Source organism: Perissodus microlepis, chromosome 5 (assembly GCF_051167445.1).
Source record: "Perissodus microlepis isolate ML-2025 ecotype Zambia chromosome 5, ASM5116744v1, whole genome shotgun sequence".
Taxonomy (NCBI): domain Eukaryota; kingdom Metazoa; phylum Chordata; class Actinopteri; order Cichliformes; family Cichlidae; genus Perissodus; species Perissodus microlepis.
Genome location: NC_140465.1, coordinates 14530190 through 14547575, shown reverse-complemented (window position 1 = coordinate 14547575; position 17386 = coordinate 14530190). Strand labels below are relative to the sequence as shown.

The 17386-nt window shown below is 42.6% G+C and overlaps 1 protein-coding gene and 1 long non-coding RNA gene across 5 annotated transcripts in view; one reads left to right on the top strand and one right to left on the bottom strand.

The window, feature by feature from the left end:
• The window catches only part of ppfia4 (PTPRF interacting protein alpha 4), a 71754-nt gene that overhangs the window by 12976 nt on the left and 41392 nt on the right, over positions 1–17386 (top strand). The window lies entirely within an intron of this gene.
• On the bottom strand, positions 5135–7082 carry LOC146386880 (uncharacterized). Its single transcript, XR_014800249.1, has 3 exons — positions 6884–7082; positions 6721–6810; positions 5135–6642 (listed from the first exon to the last, which is right to left on the bottom strand). It is a non-coding gene; the product is annotated as an uncharacterized LOC146386880 (long non-coding RNA).

The window sequence follows — 17386 nt, the reverse complement described above, 5'->3', positions numbered from 1 at the left end:
GATATCTTGCAGAGGGATGCAGCAGTCTCAAAATTGCAAAGCTTCTGAAGCGTGATCATCGAACAATCAAGCGTTTCATTCAAAATAGTCAACAGGGTCGCAAGAAGCGTGTGGAAAAACCAAGGCGCAAAATAACTTCCCATGAACTGAGAAAAGTCAAGCGTGCAGCTGCCAAGATGCCACTTGCCACCAGTTTGGCCATATTTCAGAGCTGCAACATCACTGGAGTGCCCAAAAGCACAAGGTGTGCAATACTCAGAGACATGGCCAAGGTAAGAAAGGCTGAAAGACGACCACCACTGAACAAGACACAAGCTGAAACGTCAAGACTGGGCCAAGAAATCTCAAGACTGATTTTTCTAAGGTTTTATGGACTGATGAAATGAGAGTGAGTCTTGATGGGCCACATGGATGGGCCCGTGGCTGGATTGGTAAAGGGCAGAGAGCTCCAGTCCGACTCAGACGCCAGCAAGGTGGAGGTGGAGTACTGGTTTGGGCTGGTATCAAAGATGAACTTGTGGGGCCTTTTCGGGTTGAGGATGGAGTCAAGCTCAACTCCCAGTCCTACTGCCAGTTTCTGGAAGACACCTTCTTCAAGCAGTGGTACAGGAAGAAGTCTGCATCCTTCAAGAAAAACATGATTTTCCATGCAGGACAATGCTCCATCACACGCGTCCAAGTACTCCACAGCGTGGCTGGCAAGAAAGGGTATAAAAGAAGAAAAACTAATGACATGGCCTCCTTGTTCACCTGATCTGAACCCCATTGAGAACCTGTGGTCCATCATCAAATGTGAGATTTACAAGGAGGGAAAACAGTACACACCTCTGAACAGTGTCTGGAGGATGTGGTTGCTGCTGCACGCAATGTTGATGGTGAACAGATCAAAACACTGACAGAATCCATGGATGGCAGGCTTTTGAGTGTCCTTGCAAAGAAAGGTGGCTATATTGGTCGCTGATTTGTTTTTGTTTTGTTTTTGAATGTCAGAAATGTATATTTGTGAATGTGGAGATGTTATATTGGTGTCACTGGTAAAAATAAATAATTGAAATGGGTATATATTTGTTTTTTGTTAAGTTGCCTAATAATTATGCACAGTAATAGTCACCTGCACACACAGATATCCCCCTAAAATAGCTAAAACTAAAAACAAACTAAAAACTACTTCCAAAAACATTCAGCTTTGATATTAATGAGTTTTTTGGGTTCATTGAGAACATGGTTGTTGTTCAATAATAAAATTATTCCTCAAAAATACAACTTGCCTAATAATTCTGCACTCCCTGTATAAGCTACATCTAGACGTTTCTGATGCTCTTGGACCCAAGTGTGCACCGGGCCGTGGGTGGGTTCCTCCACTCTGCCTAACAGGAAGTCAATTGGGAGCTGGGGCTCTTGGCCAAACATAAGAAAATAGGGCGACTCACCCGTAGTTTGCTTACAATACCACAATCCATCAAAGGTGAGCTGCTGCAAATACATGGGCCAATGACGCTTTTGCTCAGGGGGCAGGGTTCTCAACAGGTCATGCAGAGTCCGATTAAAATGCTCACACTGGCCATTACCTTGTGGGTGGTAAGGAGTGGTGCGAGTCTTTTCCACACCATATAACTGGCACAGCTGCTGAACTACTGCTCCTTCAAAACTCCTCCCCTGATCAGAGTGGATCCTAGAGGGAACACCAAAGCGATAAAACCACTCATAAACCAAAACACTGGCCACAGTAGTTGCCTTTTGATCCTTAGTACAAATGGCCTGAGTGAACTTTGAAAACACATCAGTTAGAATCAATACATTTTCACGGCCATCAACGGAGGGTTCAAGGCATGAGAAATCAATTGCCAGAATCTGATTGGGCCTCGCAGCCATGAGGTGACCCATGGTTGTTTTAGGTTTCGGGTAAACTGCTTTAGCCTGTGCACAACGTTCACATTGCTGACAGTAATCCTGAACCTCCTTAAACATACCTGGCCAATAACACCTCTTGCGTATCAAGTCTGCAGTCCTGTCTATTCCCTGGTGACCATGGTCATTATGCAAGCCATGTAAAACCTCATTCTTGAGACTCTGAGGGACCACTAATTGGCACACTGGTTCCCCCCCCCATCTGGCTGAAAAATCTGCCGATAAAGGACGCCCTCCTTTTCTACCAGTTTCCTCCACTGGCGCAACATTTCCCGCACTGCTGCTGGCAAATCTCTTCTCTCCTGGCGAGTAGGGCCAGTTCCTCTGCGCCAAAACTTCAAAAAGCCACTAATCGTGGGGTCCTCCCTCTGCAAAGTAGCAAGGTCTGCAAGTGAATGAGAGGGTAAAACCGAAATCATAGATTGGATTACTTGCTGGGGTGGTAAAACTGTTTGGACTAAAGAGTCTGGAAGGGAAGTACCAGGAAGCAGTGTTTCTAAAGACAGTTTGATCGGATGGCTGACACTGTCGGGACAAAGCATCTGCATTGCCATTTGTACGACCCGGACGATACTTAATCGAAAAATCAAAAGAACAGAGCTGTGCAGCCCAGCGCTGTTCCAAAGCTCCAAGCTTTGCTGTAGTCAGATGGCTCAAGGGGTTGTTGTCTGTATAGACAACACACTTGTTACCCAGCAAATATTCTCTAAATTTTTCAGTCATAGCCCATTTCAAGGCTAGGAATTCAAGTTTCATGGAGCTGTAATTGGACATGTTACGTTCTGTGGGCTTTAGCCCTCGACTAGCATAAGCTATAGGACGCACCTTGCCATCAGCTTGCTGTTGCGAAAGCACTGCCCCCAGACCCCAGTGGCTGGCATCAACCTCCAAGATAAAAGGTTGTGAAAAATTAGCATAAGCCAATACGGGGGAATGCACCAACCGAGCTTTCAACTCTTGAAAGCTATTTTCACACTGCTCTGTCCAAACGTCCTGCAGTGTACGCTTGGAGGGGCGTTTGTGCTTAGTCCCAGCCAGCTTGGCCACCAACTGGTGAAGCGGAGCGGCTAGGGATGCAAAACCTGGAACAAAGCGGCGATAGTAACTAGCAAACCCTAAAAATGACCTCAATTCAGCAACAGAGCTAGGAGTTTGCCAATTAGACACAGCAGATATTTTATCTGGGTCTGTGGCTACCCCATCCTTGGAGATCACATGCCCAAGGTACTTTACCTCTGTCTGCAGAAAACAGCATTTTTCCAACTTGGCCTTCAAGTTTTGTACCCGCAAGGTCTCCAGTACTGCTCCTAGGCGCTGAATATGCTCGTCTACTGTAGTAGAGAAGACAATCACATCATCCAGATACAACAACAAAGACTGGTGATTCTGGGAACCAAACATTCGCTCCATCAATCTCTGAAAGGTGCTTGGTGCATTACAGAGGCCAAATGGCATGCGGTTGAACTCAAATAACCCAAAAGGAGTGCAGGAAGCAGTTTTCTTTTTGTCTGGCTCAGCAACAGGGACCTGATTGTAGCCACTAGCCAAGTCCAAGGTAGAGAACCAACATGCACCTGACAACACGTCCAAGGACTCCTCAATTCGGGGCAAGGGAAAAGCATCCTTCCTAGTCCTTGAGTTCAGCAGACGGTAATCCACACAAAGCCTGATACTGGAGTCCTTCTTTCGTACTACCACGATTGGGGATGCAAAAGGGCTACAACTTTCTCTGATCACCTGACTTTCCAACAGGTGTTGAATATAGGCCTTAACGCTCTCATACTCTGAAGGTGGAATCCGTCGATACCGCTGGCGGACCGGAGTCTCATCTAAAAGTGGGATCTCATGAGTCATTAAATTGGTACACCCTAAATCACCATCATGAGAAGAAAAAACAGATTGGTAGTCACGCAAAAGGGCTCTTACCCTGTCCTGATCCTGTACAGTGAGGGCTGAGAGATCAATTGCATCAATTGCAGTTTTCAGAGGGTTGGGTTCCACACTCTGAGTTGCCATGGTAACACATTTTTCCTCTCCCAAATCTTCCAAGAGCCTGGTCAAGCCATCCGATTGGCTGACAATTTCAACTTGGCACAAGGTGCCAAGCTGACTGCGAGGTGGCAAAATGGCCTCAGTTAATCCCACATTGGTAACTGGGATAAATGCAGTGCCACTGACCACTTGGACCAAAGCTGGAGAAGAAAGGAGACCATGAGGCAAACCGGCATCTAATGGTTCAAAAAGCGCGGTTCCAGTGTGTGCTGAAGGGGCTTTCCGACATGTAGTTGGTACAAACTTCATTGTGCCTGCGGGGATGCAAATTTTCCTTCTACCCTTAACTCTCACTGGGCCACTAACCTGTGCTTCGGGCTGTAGCTGCGCTGTATGGCAACGCTGCAAAGCCTGCTGCCAAGGATCCTCCTGCACTAAAGGAAGGTCAAAAAGAGCAGAGCCATGTTCCAAAAACAGCTCCCTATAGCACTCACGGATCACATTCATGCCGAGTACTCCACATATTTCTGAGTTGGGGCTGGGCTCCAAAGGATCTCTAACAACTAACACACCACGTTTCGGTATTTGCCTCCCTAACACCTGGCAATCAAGCTCCAGGTAACCAACATGGGGAATATCTAGCCCATTAGCTGCCCGTAACCGCAGCCAATGGCATGCTTTCAGTTTCTCTGGACCCCAGTTCTTAAAATGTTTGGCAAAAAAACCTCTCCGTGATTGTAGTGACCATGGACCCAGTGTCTAATAAACAGGAGACATCTACCCCTCCCATATTAATGGTAACCTTTGGACAGGAGCCTACCAACTTGGGTGGGGGACCAGACATTTGAGCATTACAACTGTTGGAGCCAGTTATGTCCCCATCTGATATGTGGCTCAGCATAACAGAGGGTGCTAGTTTTCCGTCTGCATGGAAAACGTGCCCTGACCAGATGAGCTCCTGCTAGGGGCTGTAGATTCAAAGGCTACTACCCTCTCATTATCACAGTCTTTAGCAAAATGGCCAGGTTTCTGACACCGTCTGCAAATAACCTGCCTTCCTCTCTGCGTGAACCTAGGTTTACTTGATGTATGGCCAACTCTCAACTCATGTGTAAGCTGATCAATCTGGGCCTGCTGCCGTTTTAACATTTCCTTAACCTCTGCTAATTCTGACCCAATAGTATCCCTTGGCACCCTTGTTTGTCCTGTATGCTGTAGACTGCTGGGACAGAATAAGTCCTGAACCGGCCAGGTTCTACTCCTACTCTGCCTTCCCGCTCCCACCTGAGGGCTTCATCTCTTAAAGTATGGAGGTCATAATCTGGATGTTCACGAACAATCCTTTTAAGCTCACGGCTCAAATTTCCATCCCGGACACCCTCTACAAACTGATCAGAAAGCAGTCTAGCAGCCTCAGGAATTCGCCTCTCTGGACAACTTTGAATCATTTTGTCCATGAGAGAAAACAATGCATGGGAGAATTCCCTCAGTGACTCTCCTTCTTGCTGCCTTCTTGCATAAAAAGCTTCCTTAACAGCAATAAAGGACATGGGGCAACCATACTGGCTAAGGAGAATATCAAAAATGCGGTCTGGATCTTCTCTTACTTGCTGGGACCTATATTTTATTTCCTCACGAGCATCACCAGTCAAATGATCATCAATATAATGGGCTCTATCAACAGGGCAAGTCTACGAGTGCGCATCGCAGATTTTATTTCCTCCACCCAACTTTGGACACTAATTTCCCCAGTTCCACTAAACAGGGGGCACGACCTCTCTCTAGGGATATAAACCAACCTCTCTCGGGGAGAGCCCTCCATAGGGGTGGAGTCATGAGGTCTACAGGGGCTAGAAATGCCTGATTGGGACTCCATAATAATAAAATAAAAACCCTCAACAGTAAGTGTGCCTACTGTGTTTAAATGCAGATTACACTTTGTTACCACCAGGAATTACCAGCTGCTGCTTTGCCTAAAAAAAATAAATAAATACAAATATAAAACAGTTTAAAACACACACCCATAAAAATAAAAAAAGAATTTTACACAAACCAACTGACTAATCGCTGTGCACACCTAGAGGCTCGTCCTGTCCGACAACGCCAGTTTGTGACCCGTGGTAGGTACCTATTTAAAATAGGACAGAGCCGTAGGCGCACAGTCAGTTAAGAGTTTAATCTTTAATACAAAATAAAAGTAACAGTGTAACAGCGGCACCTAAAAACAATTAAAAAGCTTTACCTTATTAAAAACGATAAAACCGTATAATTGCCCGTGAGACAGGACAAGCGCTGCGGGGAACCGTTTAAGAACAAATCGACATAGCACACAGGTTAAAAAGGGGACGGCAACTCACACATGACCCCAAATGGGCAAAACACTATAGAGAAAAAAAAAACAACAACAACAACACACACACCACACAATCTTCAGTGCCGTCTTCACTCAGGCCCACCGCTGTGCATGCAAAAGCGGCAAGACAAAAAAAGGATTTGTTTTCCCTGCAGCGCCTTCACCGTCCGCGACAATATAGATATATAAAAAAGGGGTTAAAATACTAAAAGAATCAATCTGTGGTGCCTACTGATACAGAAAAAATTAAAACAAAAAACAAAACAATCGACAGCCGCAGCAGTCAGTCTGTCGACTTACACCAGTTTAAAACAAATTAAAACACACTGATGTGTCGGGTCCTTTGCCCGCAGCCAGAAATCCACCTGGCAAAGCAGCAGCTCTGTACTCTGTGAATAAAAGGCAGGAGATCACTTAGCTGGACAGTAAAACACAGGAATATTCCTCAACTGAATTGGTTTTGTTACCTGTCCACAAGTTCGTGTCACACCCTAACAAATGTGGGTCAGTGGCGATGAAGTCCACTATACCGTTCTCACGGGAGCAATGTTTCCCACCTACAAGGGTGAAAATAACTGTAAACCTCTGCCAACAGCCAGAGCTCAAGTGGTACATTTTTGTGTAACCTACCGTTCTAACAGAAGTTTAGGGGAGGACCCGTATCAGACTTCCATAGACAGAAGTTAAGAAACACCAACTTGCCCAACTTGTGCCAAGCACTCGCAGCTTCAGGTTTGCAGAGGAATACCCAATTGCCCACACCTGCGCTTATGAAAGGAGCAAAGACCAGCTCCGCCCACCAGGGGCGGTCCCAAGTCTCCAGGTCTCACCTGTCACATAAACAATATATATAACTTATATAAACTTATATATAACTTAATATTGCACACATGCAAAATCAAAATTCCAATTAAATAACACATCAGTGGAATTCATTTCTTAAATAAAAAATGTATTTGCAGCCTTCTGAATTAAATTTTATCATTTTATCATTTATCAAATTTTCATCATATTCTCCCACCTGTTCAGAAAACTCCTGTTTTCTGCCTTTCTTTTTCCATTTTGGGATAGGTAGCATGGCAGTATTTGCATGGTTGCTATGACTATGGTGCTAATGGGTCCTGTCATGACTGACATGCCAAAACACCAACAGAGCATTCTGGGAATTGTAGTATTAGCAGTACATGCACTGTATAATACTGGCAGGCCAGCTCTAATAGTAATTTTGTATGGCTTCGTGGGCCAAATGTAAGTAGGCTGCGGGCCAGAGTTTGACACCTATGGTCTAGACCACATAGAGTGGTGGACACCTCCATCGTATCAGGAAGACTCTGTGGATTTGTTATCCCAGGACAATATATAATGCATTTTTCTCAAAAGTCCTATTTTAGAGTCCTACAAAGGCTTCATGAGGAGGTTGGATTGGTGCTGGTGGCATTGGTTCAGTTTACATCCGATTGGAACATTTTTATTTTGTACTTTTTTGATAAGTTGTTGCAGTTTACTCTCACTTTTTACCTGCTGGATACATTAAGGCACTAAAACCTACTTGGTTACTGGCATGTTTTAATTTCCAAAAAAAAAAATTTCTAAATAATACATAATGTAGGTAAGATATAGGGCTAATATAGGTAAGATATAGGGCTAAAATGGTTTCAATATTGTGGTTAGTTTTTATGTACATTTCCCAAATGTACATAAAAACTTTTCTGAAAATGTGTTTGTATGGGCACATACACACATATTGGGTTCGGGACATCTTCTTTTCCCCAGCAAGAGACATAAACAGCAGCAAAGGCGGCAGCAGCTTCAGAAGCTAAGTCTCCTGCTGGACCCTTAAAAGGATTTAAAGAACTTCAAAATGCATCTTTGCCTCCATGAAATAGAGCTTGTCAGTGTCTCACAACATAGCACCCACCCCCCACTGTTGACTGTCAATACCACGCACACTCACCAACACACACATACACACACACACACACACACACACAGATCTGCAAGAGCATAGCAGTGCAAGTGAAAAGCAGGATTTGGGATGAGGACACAGTAAGGCAAATGTTGCTGTAAATAGCTAATGGCTTATTTGAAGTATTTCATGCATTCGTATGAAATGAACTGGCCACAGGCATACATTAACATGTGTTTATTTGTACTTGTTTAATTATTTATGTTGCATCAATTTCAGGATCATAAATGAGCACGTATTAGTGATATTTACCCCCGAAAAATGAAAATATCATTGGACTTCATGAACTGGAGTTATTAAGTAATTTGAGTGACATGGAAACTGCTGAGTAACAGAGCGAAGTTTAGCTTAGTGACACTCGTGATAACATCAAAGTTGCTATGGCTAACATCTCTGCAAACCTTTGCCTCTTTGCACATTTATCAGATCAGCATTAGCATTAATTGATTGTATTTCCGTCCTGTTCCTGGACAGGTACAAGCGATTGCCGGCTCTAATGCTTCTGGCATTAGACGCCCACTCTCTGACACTGCTAGGACAAACTTCACTCTAAATAGGCCTTTCTGTGGAAAACATTGATATAGTATAAACAGGCCAAGACAAATACTGGATACTAGACTTTTTTTTCTACTTGTAATCATATTGGTCGAACATTATAGACAGTGCAAAAGGCATAGTCAAGTGAATAGATAATCAACTGATTTGACTGTTGCTTAGCATAAAGCTAAAACAACTTGCTAAATTTTCTAGAATTACTCATTTAATTGACCAGTTGTTAATATATAAATGTGTAAATGCTGAATCTAGAAAATTATTTTTGAAAACATGGCTTTAATGCGCTTGAAGTTAAATTAGTCTGTTCTATCTTCTTCAGATTTAGCTAAACATGATTTTGTCGAGAGTAAGATCCATTAGTCTGTAAATTTTAGATCTTGTGTCTCCATCTTTTATCTTGATTGCTTGAAATGAAATGGGCGCTGCACTACCTAATGTCCCAGCACTAATGAACTAGCTCGTTAACAGTTTAAAAAAAATATTTGTAAGGGAGTAAAATGCTTAACAAACATAAAACCATAAGCTTGTTTAAGTAATACTGGAAGTTTTTAAATGTATATGTACACAAAAGCTTCTCTGCTTTGTTTTTTGCATCCATTTATTTACTTCATGCCTAAAAAGGGGCAAGAGCTGTGAAAAATAAAATATGAGTTTTTATTTGTATTTTACAAAATTAGTCAACCTAACAGGATAGATCTTCCTAGTACTGGGCTGGACACCCCTTTTTGTACAGATCCAACAAGGTGCTGGAAACATTTCTCAGAGGATTTAGTCCATATTGATGTGATAGCATCACACAGTTGCTGCAGACTTGTTGGCTGCACGTCCATGATGTAACTCTCTGGTTCTACTAGATCACAAAGGTGCTCTATTAGATTGAAATCTCCTGACTTTGGAGGCTATTTGAGTACAGTCAATGTATTGTTATTTTCAAAAAACCCACTTGATGTGATGATTTGAGCTTTGTGAGCACATTATCCTGCTGGAAACAGTCATCAGAAGATGGGTACACTGTAAACATGGTCAGAAACAATTTGGCACTAAGAGACTCATAATGTTCCAAGAAAATATCTCCCACATCATCACACCACCATCACAACTTGAATTACTGCTACAAGGCAGAACAAATCTGTGCTTTCATGTTGTTTAGACCAAATTCTGACCCTACCATTCGAATTTTGCAGCAGATACCAAGACTGATCCGAAAATGCAATGTTTTTCAAATCCTCTGTTAGCCAATTTTGTTAAGCCAGTAGGAATTGTAGTCTCGATTTTCCTGTTCTTAGTTGACAGGAGTGGCACTCAGCGTGGGTTTCTGCTGCTTCATAACCATCTGCTTTAAGGTTTGATGTGTTGTGTGTTCAGATATGCTCTTCCTCATACCTTGTTTATAATAACCGATTATTTCAGTTACTGTTTCTTTCCCATCAGCTCGAAGCAGTCTAACCGCTCTTCTCTGACTTCTGGCATCGAAGACTCATTTTCTATCAGAGAACTGCAGCTCACTGGATTTCTCTTTTTTCTCTTATTCAAAACATTCTCTGTAAACTCTAGAGATGTTTGTGTGGGAGAATCCCAGCAGATCAGCAGTTTATGAAATGCTAGCCCATCTGGCACCAACAACCATGCCACATTCAAAGTCCCTTAAATTGTCTTTCTTCCACATTTTTAAGCTCGCTGTTAAGTTCAGCAGGGCATCATGACCAGATCTAAATAGCTAATGCATGCGATTGACTTATATGACATTTGCATTAACAAGCAGTTGAATGGTGTATTTAATTGGCATGATCCTTCTACAATTTTGTTGTACATGCACAGTGACAGTAAAGGGCTGTTCTATTCTATTCTATTCTATAAAGTGGCCACGAACATATAACTACGTACTGAAATCTTGCATAAGAAAACAGTTCCAGTGATGAATTGCCTGTACACAGTCAGCAGTTCCTAGTACGTAAGTGTCCAACTGGGCTGATACATCACACTCATGCACAGCTACGCACACATCAATGTATAAACAGTTACAGTGTTTCACACAAAGATGTATCTACTGATGTGAGATGTTAAACAGCTCAGAGCACCATCATGTCTGGCCAGACATCAAAGTACACATGATGACACCCACAGTACATTGACTTTTCCGTGCAGAACAGACACAGAGCAAGGCTGATTTAAACAGCAGGAGTTCACGGAGTACATACTGGAGGAACTAATAAGATATTTTTGGTGCATGTACATTCACAGATAGCTCTTTAGATCATCTAGTCTCTGTATTAAATCAAGAGCCAGTTATTCAGCACCACCTACAACATGCCTCAGTTCTCAGCTGCAGTCTCTTATTCATTTACTTCCAGCTCCATTCACAGACACGTGGGTTGGTGTAGACACTCAACTCAGACACTGTGCGGAGTTTTATGTGCACACACACACGAACACGCGCACGTGCATGCACAAATACAAGTTCTGTCGCTGTTTCTTTGAGCCGAACTTGTTCCAGCACCTCTCGTCATCATCTTTGGTTAAATTGTTTTTTGTGTCTGCTTGTTTTCCATAATGCACACATTGTATGAAACCAGAAATCTATGAATACTTATGAGTCAGTGAAGATTCAATACCCGTATTAACACATTGGTAAAAGACTGATCTGTTCTCTCTTCAAGGAATGGTTCTCCTTCGCTCCCTCACTCTTCTGTCTTATCAGTTGTGATGGCTTTAAGTGTGTGCGCTGAGAGGTCTATTAGTTAGCTATCGTTCTGCCACATAATTCTTCATATCTCTCAGCTAGCTCACTGTACTTACAGCTTTGCTCTGAGAGCACTAGATGGGAGCACTGCTGCTAGGATGTTGTACTTCGGCACAAACCTCCACACTCTCCTCGCACAGTGTTTCTGGACCGAGCGTGCGATTGATTTTACCATCTCGTGTTACCGTGATAAAGCAAAACTAGATAAAAGTCACAATTTTGCTTTTTTTATGAGGGTTTTATTAACATGCAAGTTGAAGTGCATGTGTGCACTGACTTGACCCAAACCAGGAAGTCCAGTGAGCCTTTGTAGTAGCCTGAAATCATTACATTATGGGTGTATGTGTGTGTCCATTTGTTAAGATTGCCTGTATGGTATCTTTTGTTTGCTAAATGCATTGTAAAGCCCCTGTGGTACATTTAATTACAATGCTAATAGCCTAGACCATCTTCCCCCTCATATTGTAATTGCCTGAATAACTGACAGAAGAACACACACACACTTTTTCTCCATGGCCAACTTTATCTGTTGATGATGAAGGTCAGTAAGCATTGTGGTGGCCCATTATAATAATGAGGCCTGTGACGTGGTCTGCCCCAGTGCAAGAAAAGCATCATTCACACTTAGCTGCCTTCCTCTCTTTTCTCCGCCATATGCCTCACAACGTCTCTTCTTGCCCTAAATTCCACATGTCAGTAGCACTTTTCATTCACTCACACTGACTCTCAGTCTGTCCCTAACACAATCAGACTTAAATTGATCAAGGATAGGCTCGACGCACAGTAACAGTATTAGAAGAGAAAGTGTCCACTACAAGTTGCTACTGTCCAATTTTCCAAAAGGTTTTTAAGGTAGGAGGAGCTTTCCTTGATTATTCTGGTATGCGTGTTGTCATCACCGTTCCTTAACAGAGAAACACAGAAGTTCCTGATTAATTCAACGTGTCAAGTGGTCTGTTTAGTTTGTTTATTTCAACTTTCTTTGTTTTTCTTCCTGTCACTTTGGTGCAGTTGGATGCTTCTGATACCTCTAAGCCCTAGCTGCTGTTTCTCGAGGATAAGAAGTCAGTCAGAGCTTTAGCAGATTCAGAATGCTTTGTTGTTTTAAAAACAAAAAATCCCAGTCACATTTTTCCAAATGTATGCAAAACTGAACTCTTATTTGAGTAGAACTGTGCTGTCCTTAGTTAACATCAGTGGTAAATCCTCCTACTTCACAAACCTATAAGTCACTCCTAAAACAGTCACCTACCATTAATCGTTATCCCCCTACACTTTTAGCAGTTTAGAATGATTCATATGTTCACTGTTAGCTTGCAGTCTACAGTATGTAATGGGGACAGTTTCCATCCGTAATATGACACCAGAACAGCATGTTATTTCTGGAATTAGGTGGACAAGTGCAGCATAACAAACACTGATTGCATTACCTTAGAAAAACATTGTGACTTTATAATCTTGCAATTTCCAGGTCAGGTGTAAAGGGTGAGCTAATACCCCTTACATCATCGCAGGGGTACCATAAGAATATAATTTCCAATTTTAATTGCAAGCCCTGTGTAAAATGGTGCTGTAGTGAGTGGAGTAGGCGTACACACTCATCTGCTCAGCTCAAGTTTAGTGAAGGTGACTAAAATCACTCCACAGAAAGGCGTTTAAATTTTGAAGCAGTCCTCTTGTAAATGAGACAGAGAGCATGGCAATGAGGGCAAGTGTGAATGAGAGGTGGAGAAACACTGAGACAGAGAGGAAGTGCCTGTAGCTGAGTTACATAAAGATCATGTAAAGCTCTGTAGCCTGCATTAGGCAATGCCCCCCCCCCCCCCCCCCCCCCCCCCCACTTCTGCTGCTATCCTTGGATATTCCTCTCCACCCTTCTACTTCTCCAGTTTCAGTCACATCCTTTTGTCATTGTGACCGGTTCATTTTTTGCCTTCTCCATCTGATCCTGTGTTTCCTCTCTCTGTATCTTATTCTCTCAGCTCGCTCTCAGCCAGCATCTTGTGTCCCAAATGACAAAATCTTCTCTTCTCTTCTCTTCTCTTCTCTTCTCTTCTCTTCTCTTCTCTTCTCCCTGTTATCTTGCGTGAGCTGTGTTATGGGGGGTTGGAGCACCCTGGAGGGTGAACACACTCAAACACACACACAAACACACACTCTTGCACCCACATATCTGTGCTCTAATTGGTCCAGATTGACTGTAGACTTTCTGCCAGGGCAGTGGGTGCATCGTAGCATTCCCACACAGCGTAAGGAAAAAGAAAAAGAAAACATTCTCTTTTGCAGTACTTTTTTTCCCTGCTGTATGTCTTCAGAAACATTTTTTCGTGTTGGCTGCTGTTCTTCTATCTCTTTATACCATTTCCATAGCTTCTATAGTTCCTACTCTTAAAGTTACTCTATAAGAGTTCAAGGCATTTTTACCATTTTAATTCATCTTTTCAATTTATGTAATATTCCCACTTTTATTTATTTATTAATTTGTTAATCCTTCCAGGCTGTTAGATTTAGAGAATTTGACCCAGCACACTCTAGGGAATTCTTTTTAAGGCTGTGGCATTATTCTTTATTTATAGCTAATCATTACTACTTGTAGCCAGGAATTTGCAAATAATACAAGTGGAAAAACCTTTTGAGTTGACTGATACTGTAGCCGGGCATTTGTTAAAACTGCAGGATCAGCTAAATGTGTGTGAGTGTGTGTGCTCCAGGTCAGCATGTTTATTTTATCCTAGTCATCTTGTTCAAGTTATTTTTATTCCTGTCATTTTTGGCAGTGAAAAAAATCCCTTCTCCTCCCCTTCCTGATCACCCCTGCAGTGCATCACTGTTATCACACACATATGTTCACATATGCACTTTTACACACATACGCAAACATATAGACTCCGCACAACTACCCAGTGGGAATACACCACATCTAGCTGGCACTTGTTTAATGCTGACCCAACAGAATATACGTCCGTCCCTCCAGTTTTCCCCTCACCCTAACGACACGGCGCCAAAGAGTCCCACAGTCACCCACATACTGCTACACGTACAATATAGCATTCCTGATATAGAGGCTTCAGTCTTGCTTTCTGTCCTTGTGCCCCATGAACATCTCTATCTGTCAGTCGTCAGGTCAGTTGGACTCTACATGCAGTACTTTGGGTGCTTATGTTCACGTGCAGGCTCAGGGTTTTTCTTTTTCCTCCTCATCTCTCAAAGCCCTGCAAATTCAATCTCCGGGGAAATACGGAGGAGGGGCTATGGTGTTTACTTCCTCACACCCTCTATCCCATAGGGCATGAGCTATCAGCTGCACTGTATGTGTATGCATGCATATTTTCTCATCTGATTGGTATGATGTACAAACAGAATTCCTCCTGCACAAGATCAACAATCTGTTGTGTCTGTGTCTTTAATGTGTGAAGGTTTTTTGTGTGTATGTGTGTGTGTGCATGTTTATTCTCTGGCGTGTGTAGCCTAAACCTTGATTGCTGCCGATGATCGACTGCCAAAGCAGAGTAGCTCAGTGTGTTAGTGGGTTTGGCTGAAGGACTGTGTGGGGGAATCCTCTGTTCACTGGGAAAGGAAGGTAAATGCTTGGCCAGGGAAGAACAACCGGGAAGAACCGATTGTAGATACTTTATCTCATATACAGTATGGAAAGAGATGCAATGAAGCTCTAAGAATCGCCAAACTTGACACAGGATTGGTCAGACTCAAACTTGCACACAGTAATCACCTAATGGGTATTCACTCAGACTGTGCTCAAGGCAAATTTTAATTAATGTCTGCACATTCAGACTCAAGATATAAAGGATCATACCTGTATAGAAGGATTTCTCTTCACAAAGAAGCAAAAACGCTAAGGAGACAACACGACTGGCATCTGGATAAAATGTCATCCTCTTCCTCCTCACCTCAAGCTTCATCTCCTGAACTGAAGTCAGGGCTCTAACACATGCAAATGTGCATAAACATACTTATTTATTTATTCTCGATATTGTCGCAATTACTTATAGTCAGCAGATTAGACATGCCATCTTCCCGTTGCCAGACAGCTGACAATGAGAAGGCTAACAACAAGTACAGTTGGTTATAAGCTAACATTATGACAGCTTATGTTTGGACATTCTCACATTGTATGAGTTTGTTTGCTAAGTGTCTGAGTCCAGCAATGCTAGGTCCATTTCAAACACTTCATTAACAGCAGCTAACAGCAGCTAACAGCAGCTAACACTAGCCAACAGCAGCACTTACTGACAGAGAAGTTCAGGATATCCTCATGAACTCACCTCTGTATCGCTGTCGTCGAACAGAAGTGAGCTTCACTGACTCATCGACTCATATTGGACTCCTTTCACAAAGTTTTACACCCACTCATTTGGATTAATAAAAAAAGAGCTCAGTTGACTGCAGTCTGATATCTAGTGGTGAGATTTTAAACACTGTACCTTTAAAATGTGGCCAGTTCTTTGTGTAGAAGTACTCAGTCAGATGTTAAGTGAGTGTATACAACTACAAATATTGGAAGCTTGTATAAGAAGATGGTGTTAGTGATGAACTGCCCTCACAGAGTCTGCACTTGCCAGTACTTTAGGTGTCTAGTGACATCATACTCATGCACAGCTTACACAAACAATTATTGCCTTCTGTGCATGGGGTAATTTCAAAAGAAATCAACACTGGCTGGATTAGTTAGTACAGATCAGAAAGTGATGGTGGGTACACAAGTTAACTGATTAGCCTGATACTGCTGGAGGTGTCTTCTTTTTTTAAAGAGAATTCATCCCTCTCACCATTGCCAAGTGATTGCTCATTGGAGCTTCACGTGATCACTGGGACTCTTTCTCTTTAATACTGTAGAGCAGCGGTCCCCAACCTTTTTTGCGCCACGGACCGGTTTATGCCCAACAATATTTTCACGGACCAGCCTTTAAGGTGTCGCGGATAAATACAACGAAATAAAACTAGTACCGGTACCGAAAAAAAGAAGATTTATTCATAACACACGTGAAAAGACCCAGGAAAACCGAGTTAACGATAAAAACGATAACAAAATAACACTGAAAACCGATAAAAACCCTGAAAACCATATATTTCACACCTGAGCCTCAACTCTCGCGGCCCGGTACCAAACGACTCACGGACCGGTACCGATCCGAGGCCCGGTGGTTGGGGACCGCTGCTGTAGAGTCTCTGCAGATGAGTGGTTCTGAAATGGTGATATATAAATAAAACTAATATTAACTTTAACTGAAGATGAAAGATGAAAAACGAGCAAAGAAAGGCTATAGTTTAAGCTTTCTTTGATTTAGTCAACATCCATGGGCTCTGCATCCCTGTCTACCTACGTACCACACCCTAGCTTTGCCATGGATGTTAGGACTTGGCAGCACAGCTGTGTGTGTGTGTGCGTGTGTGTGTGTGTGTATTAGTTAGAGGTGTGCCAGGATGACATCATACAGTAGCTTGCTGAGAAGGTCTACTGCAGGCGCATGGCATCTACAATATTTATAGGCCCCCAGAACAGATGAGCTCACTCAGTCACTCAGTGTGACTGGCTTCACTTCACACACATACACACACAGAGAGCAAAGAAGTCGCAGAGAAGTTACTCACGCAATCTGTGCCACACCCACTCCCATGAATATTTTCTTCTTTCTCCTCCATTTTTCCACCCACCACTTTTGAAGACTCTGTTTCATAGAGCTACAACAAAAAAGGCATCGCAATACATAATTAAAAAGATTATTCAACTAAAGTTTTAAGGACTCAGTATAACTGTTAATTTAAAATATCTGAATGCACACACACACACACACACACTGTGACATAAAAAGCATCCGGCTGTTCAGTGGGAATGAGCTGTCACAGTGTGAGT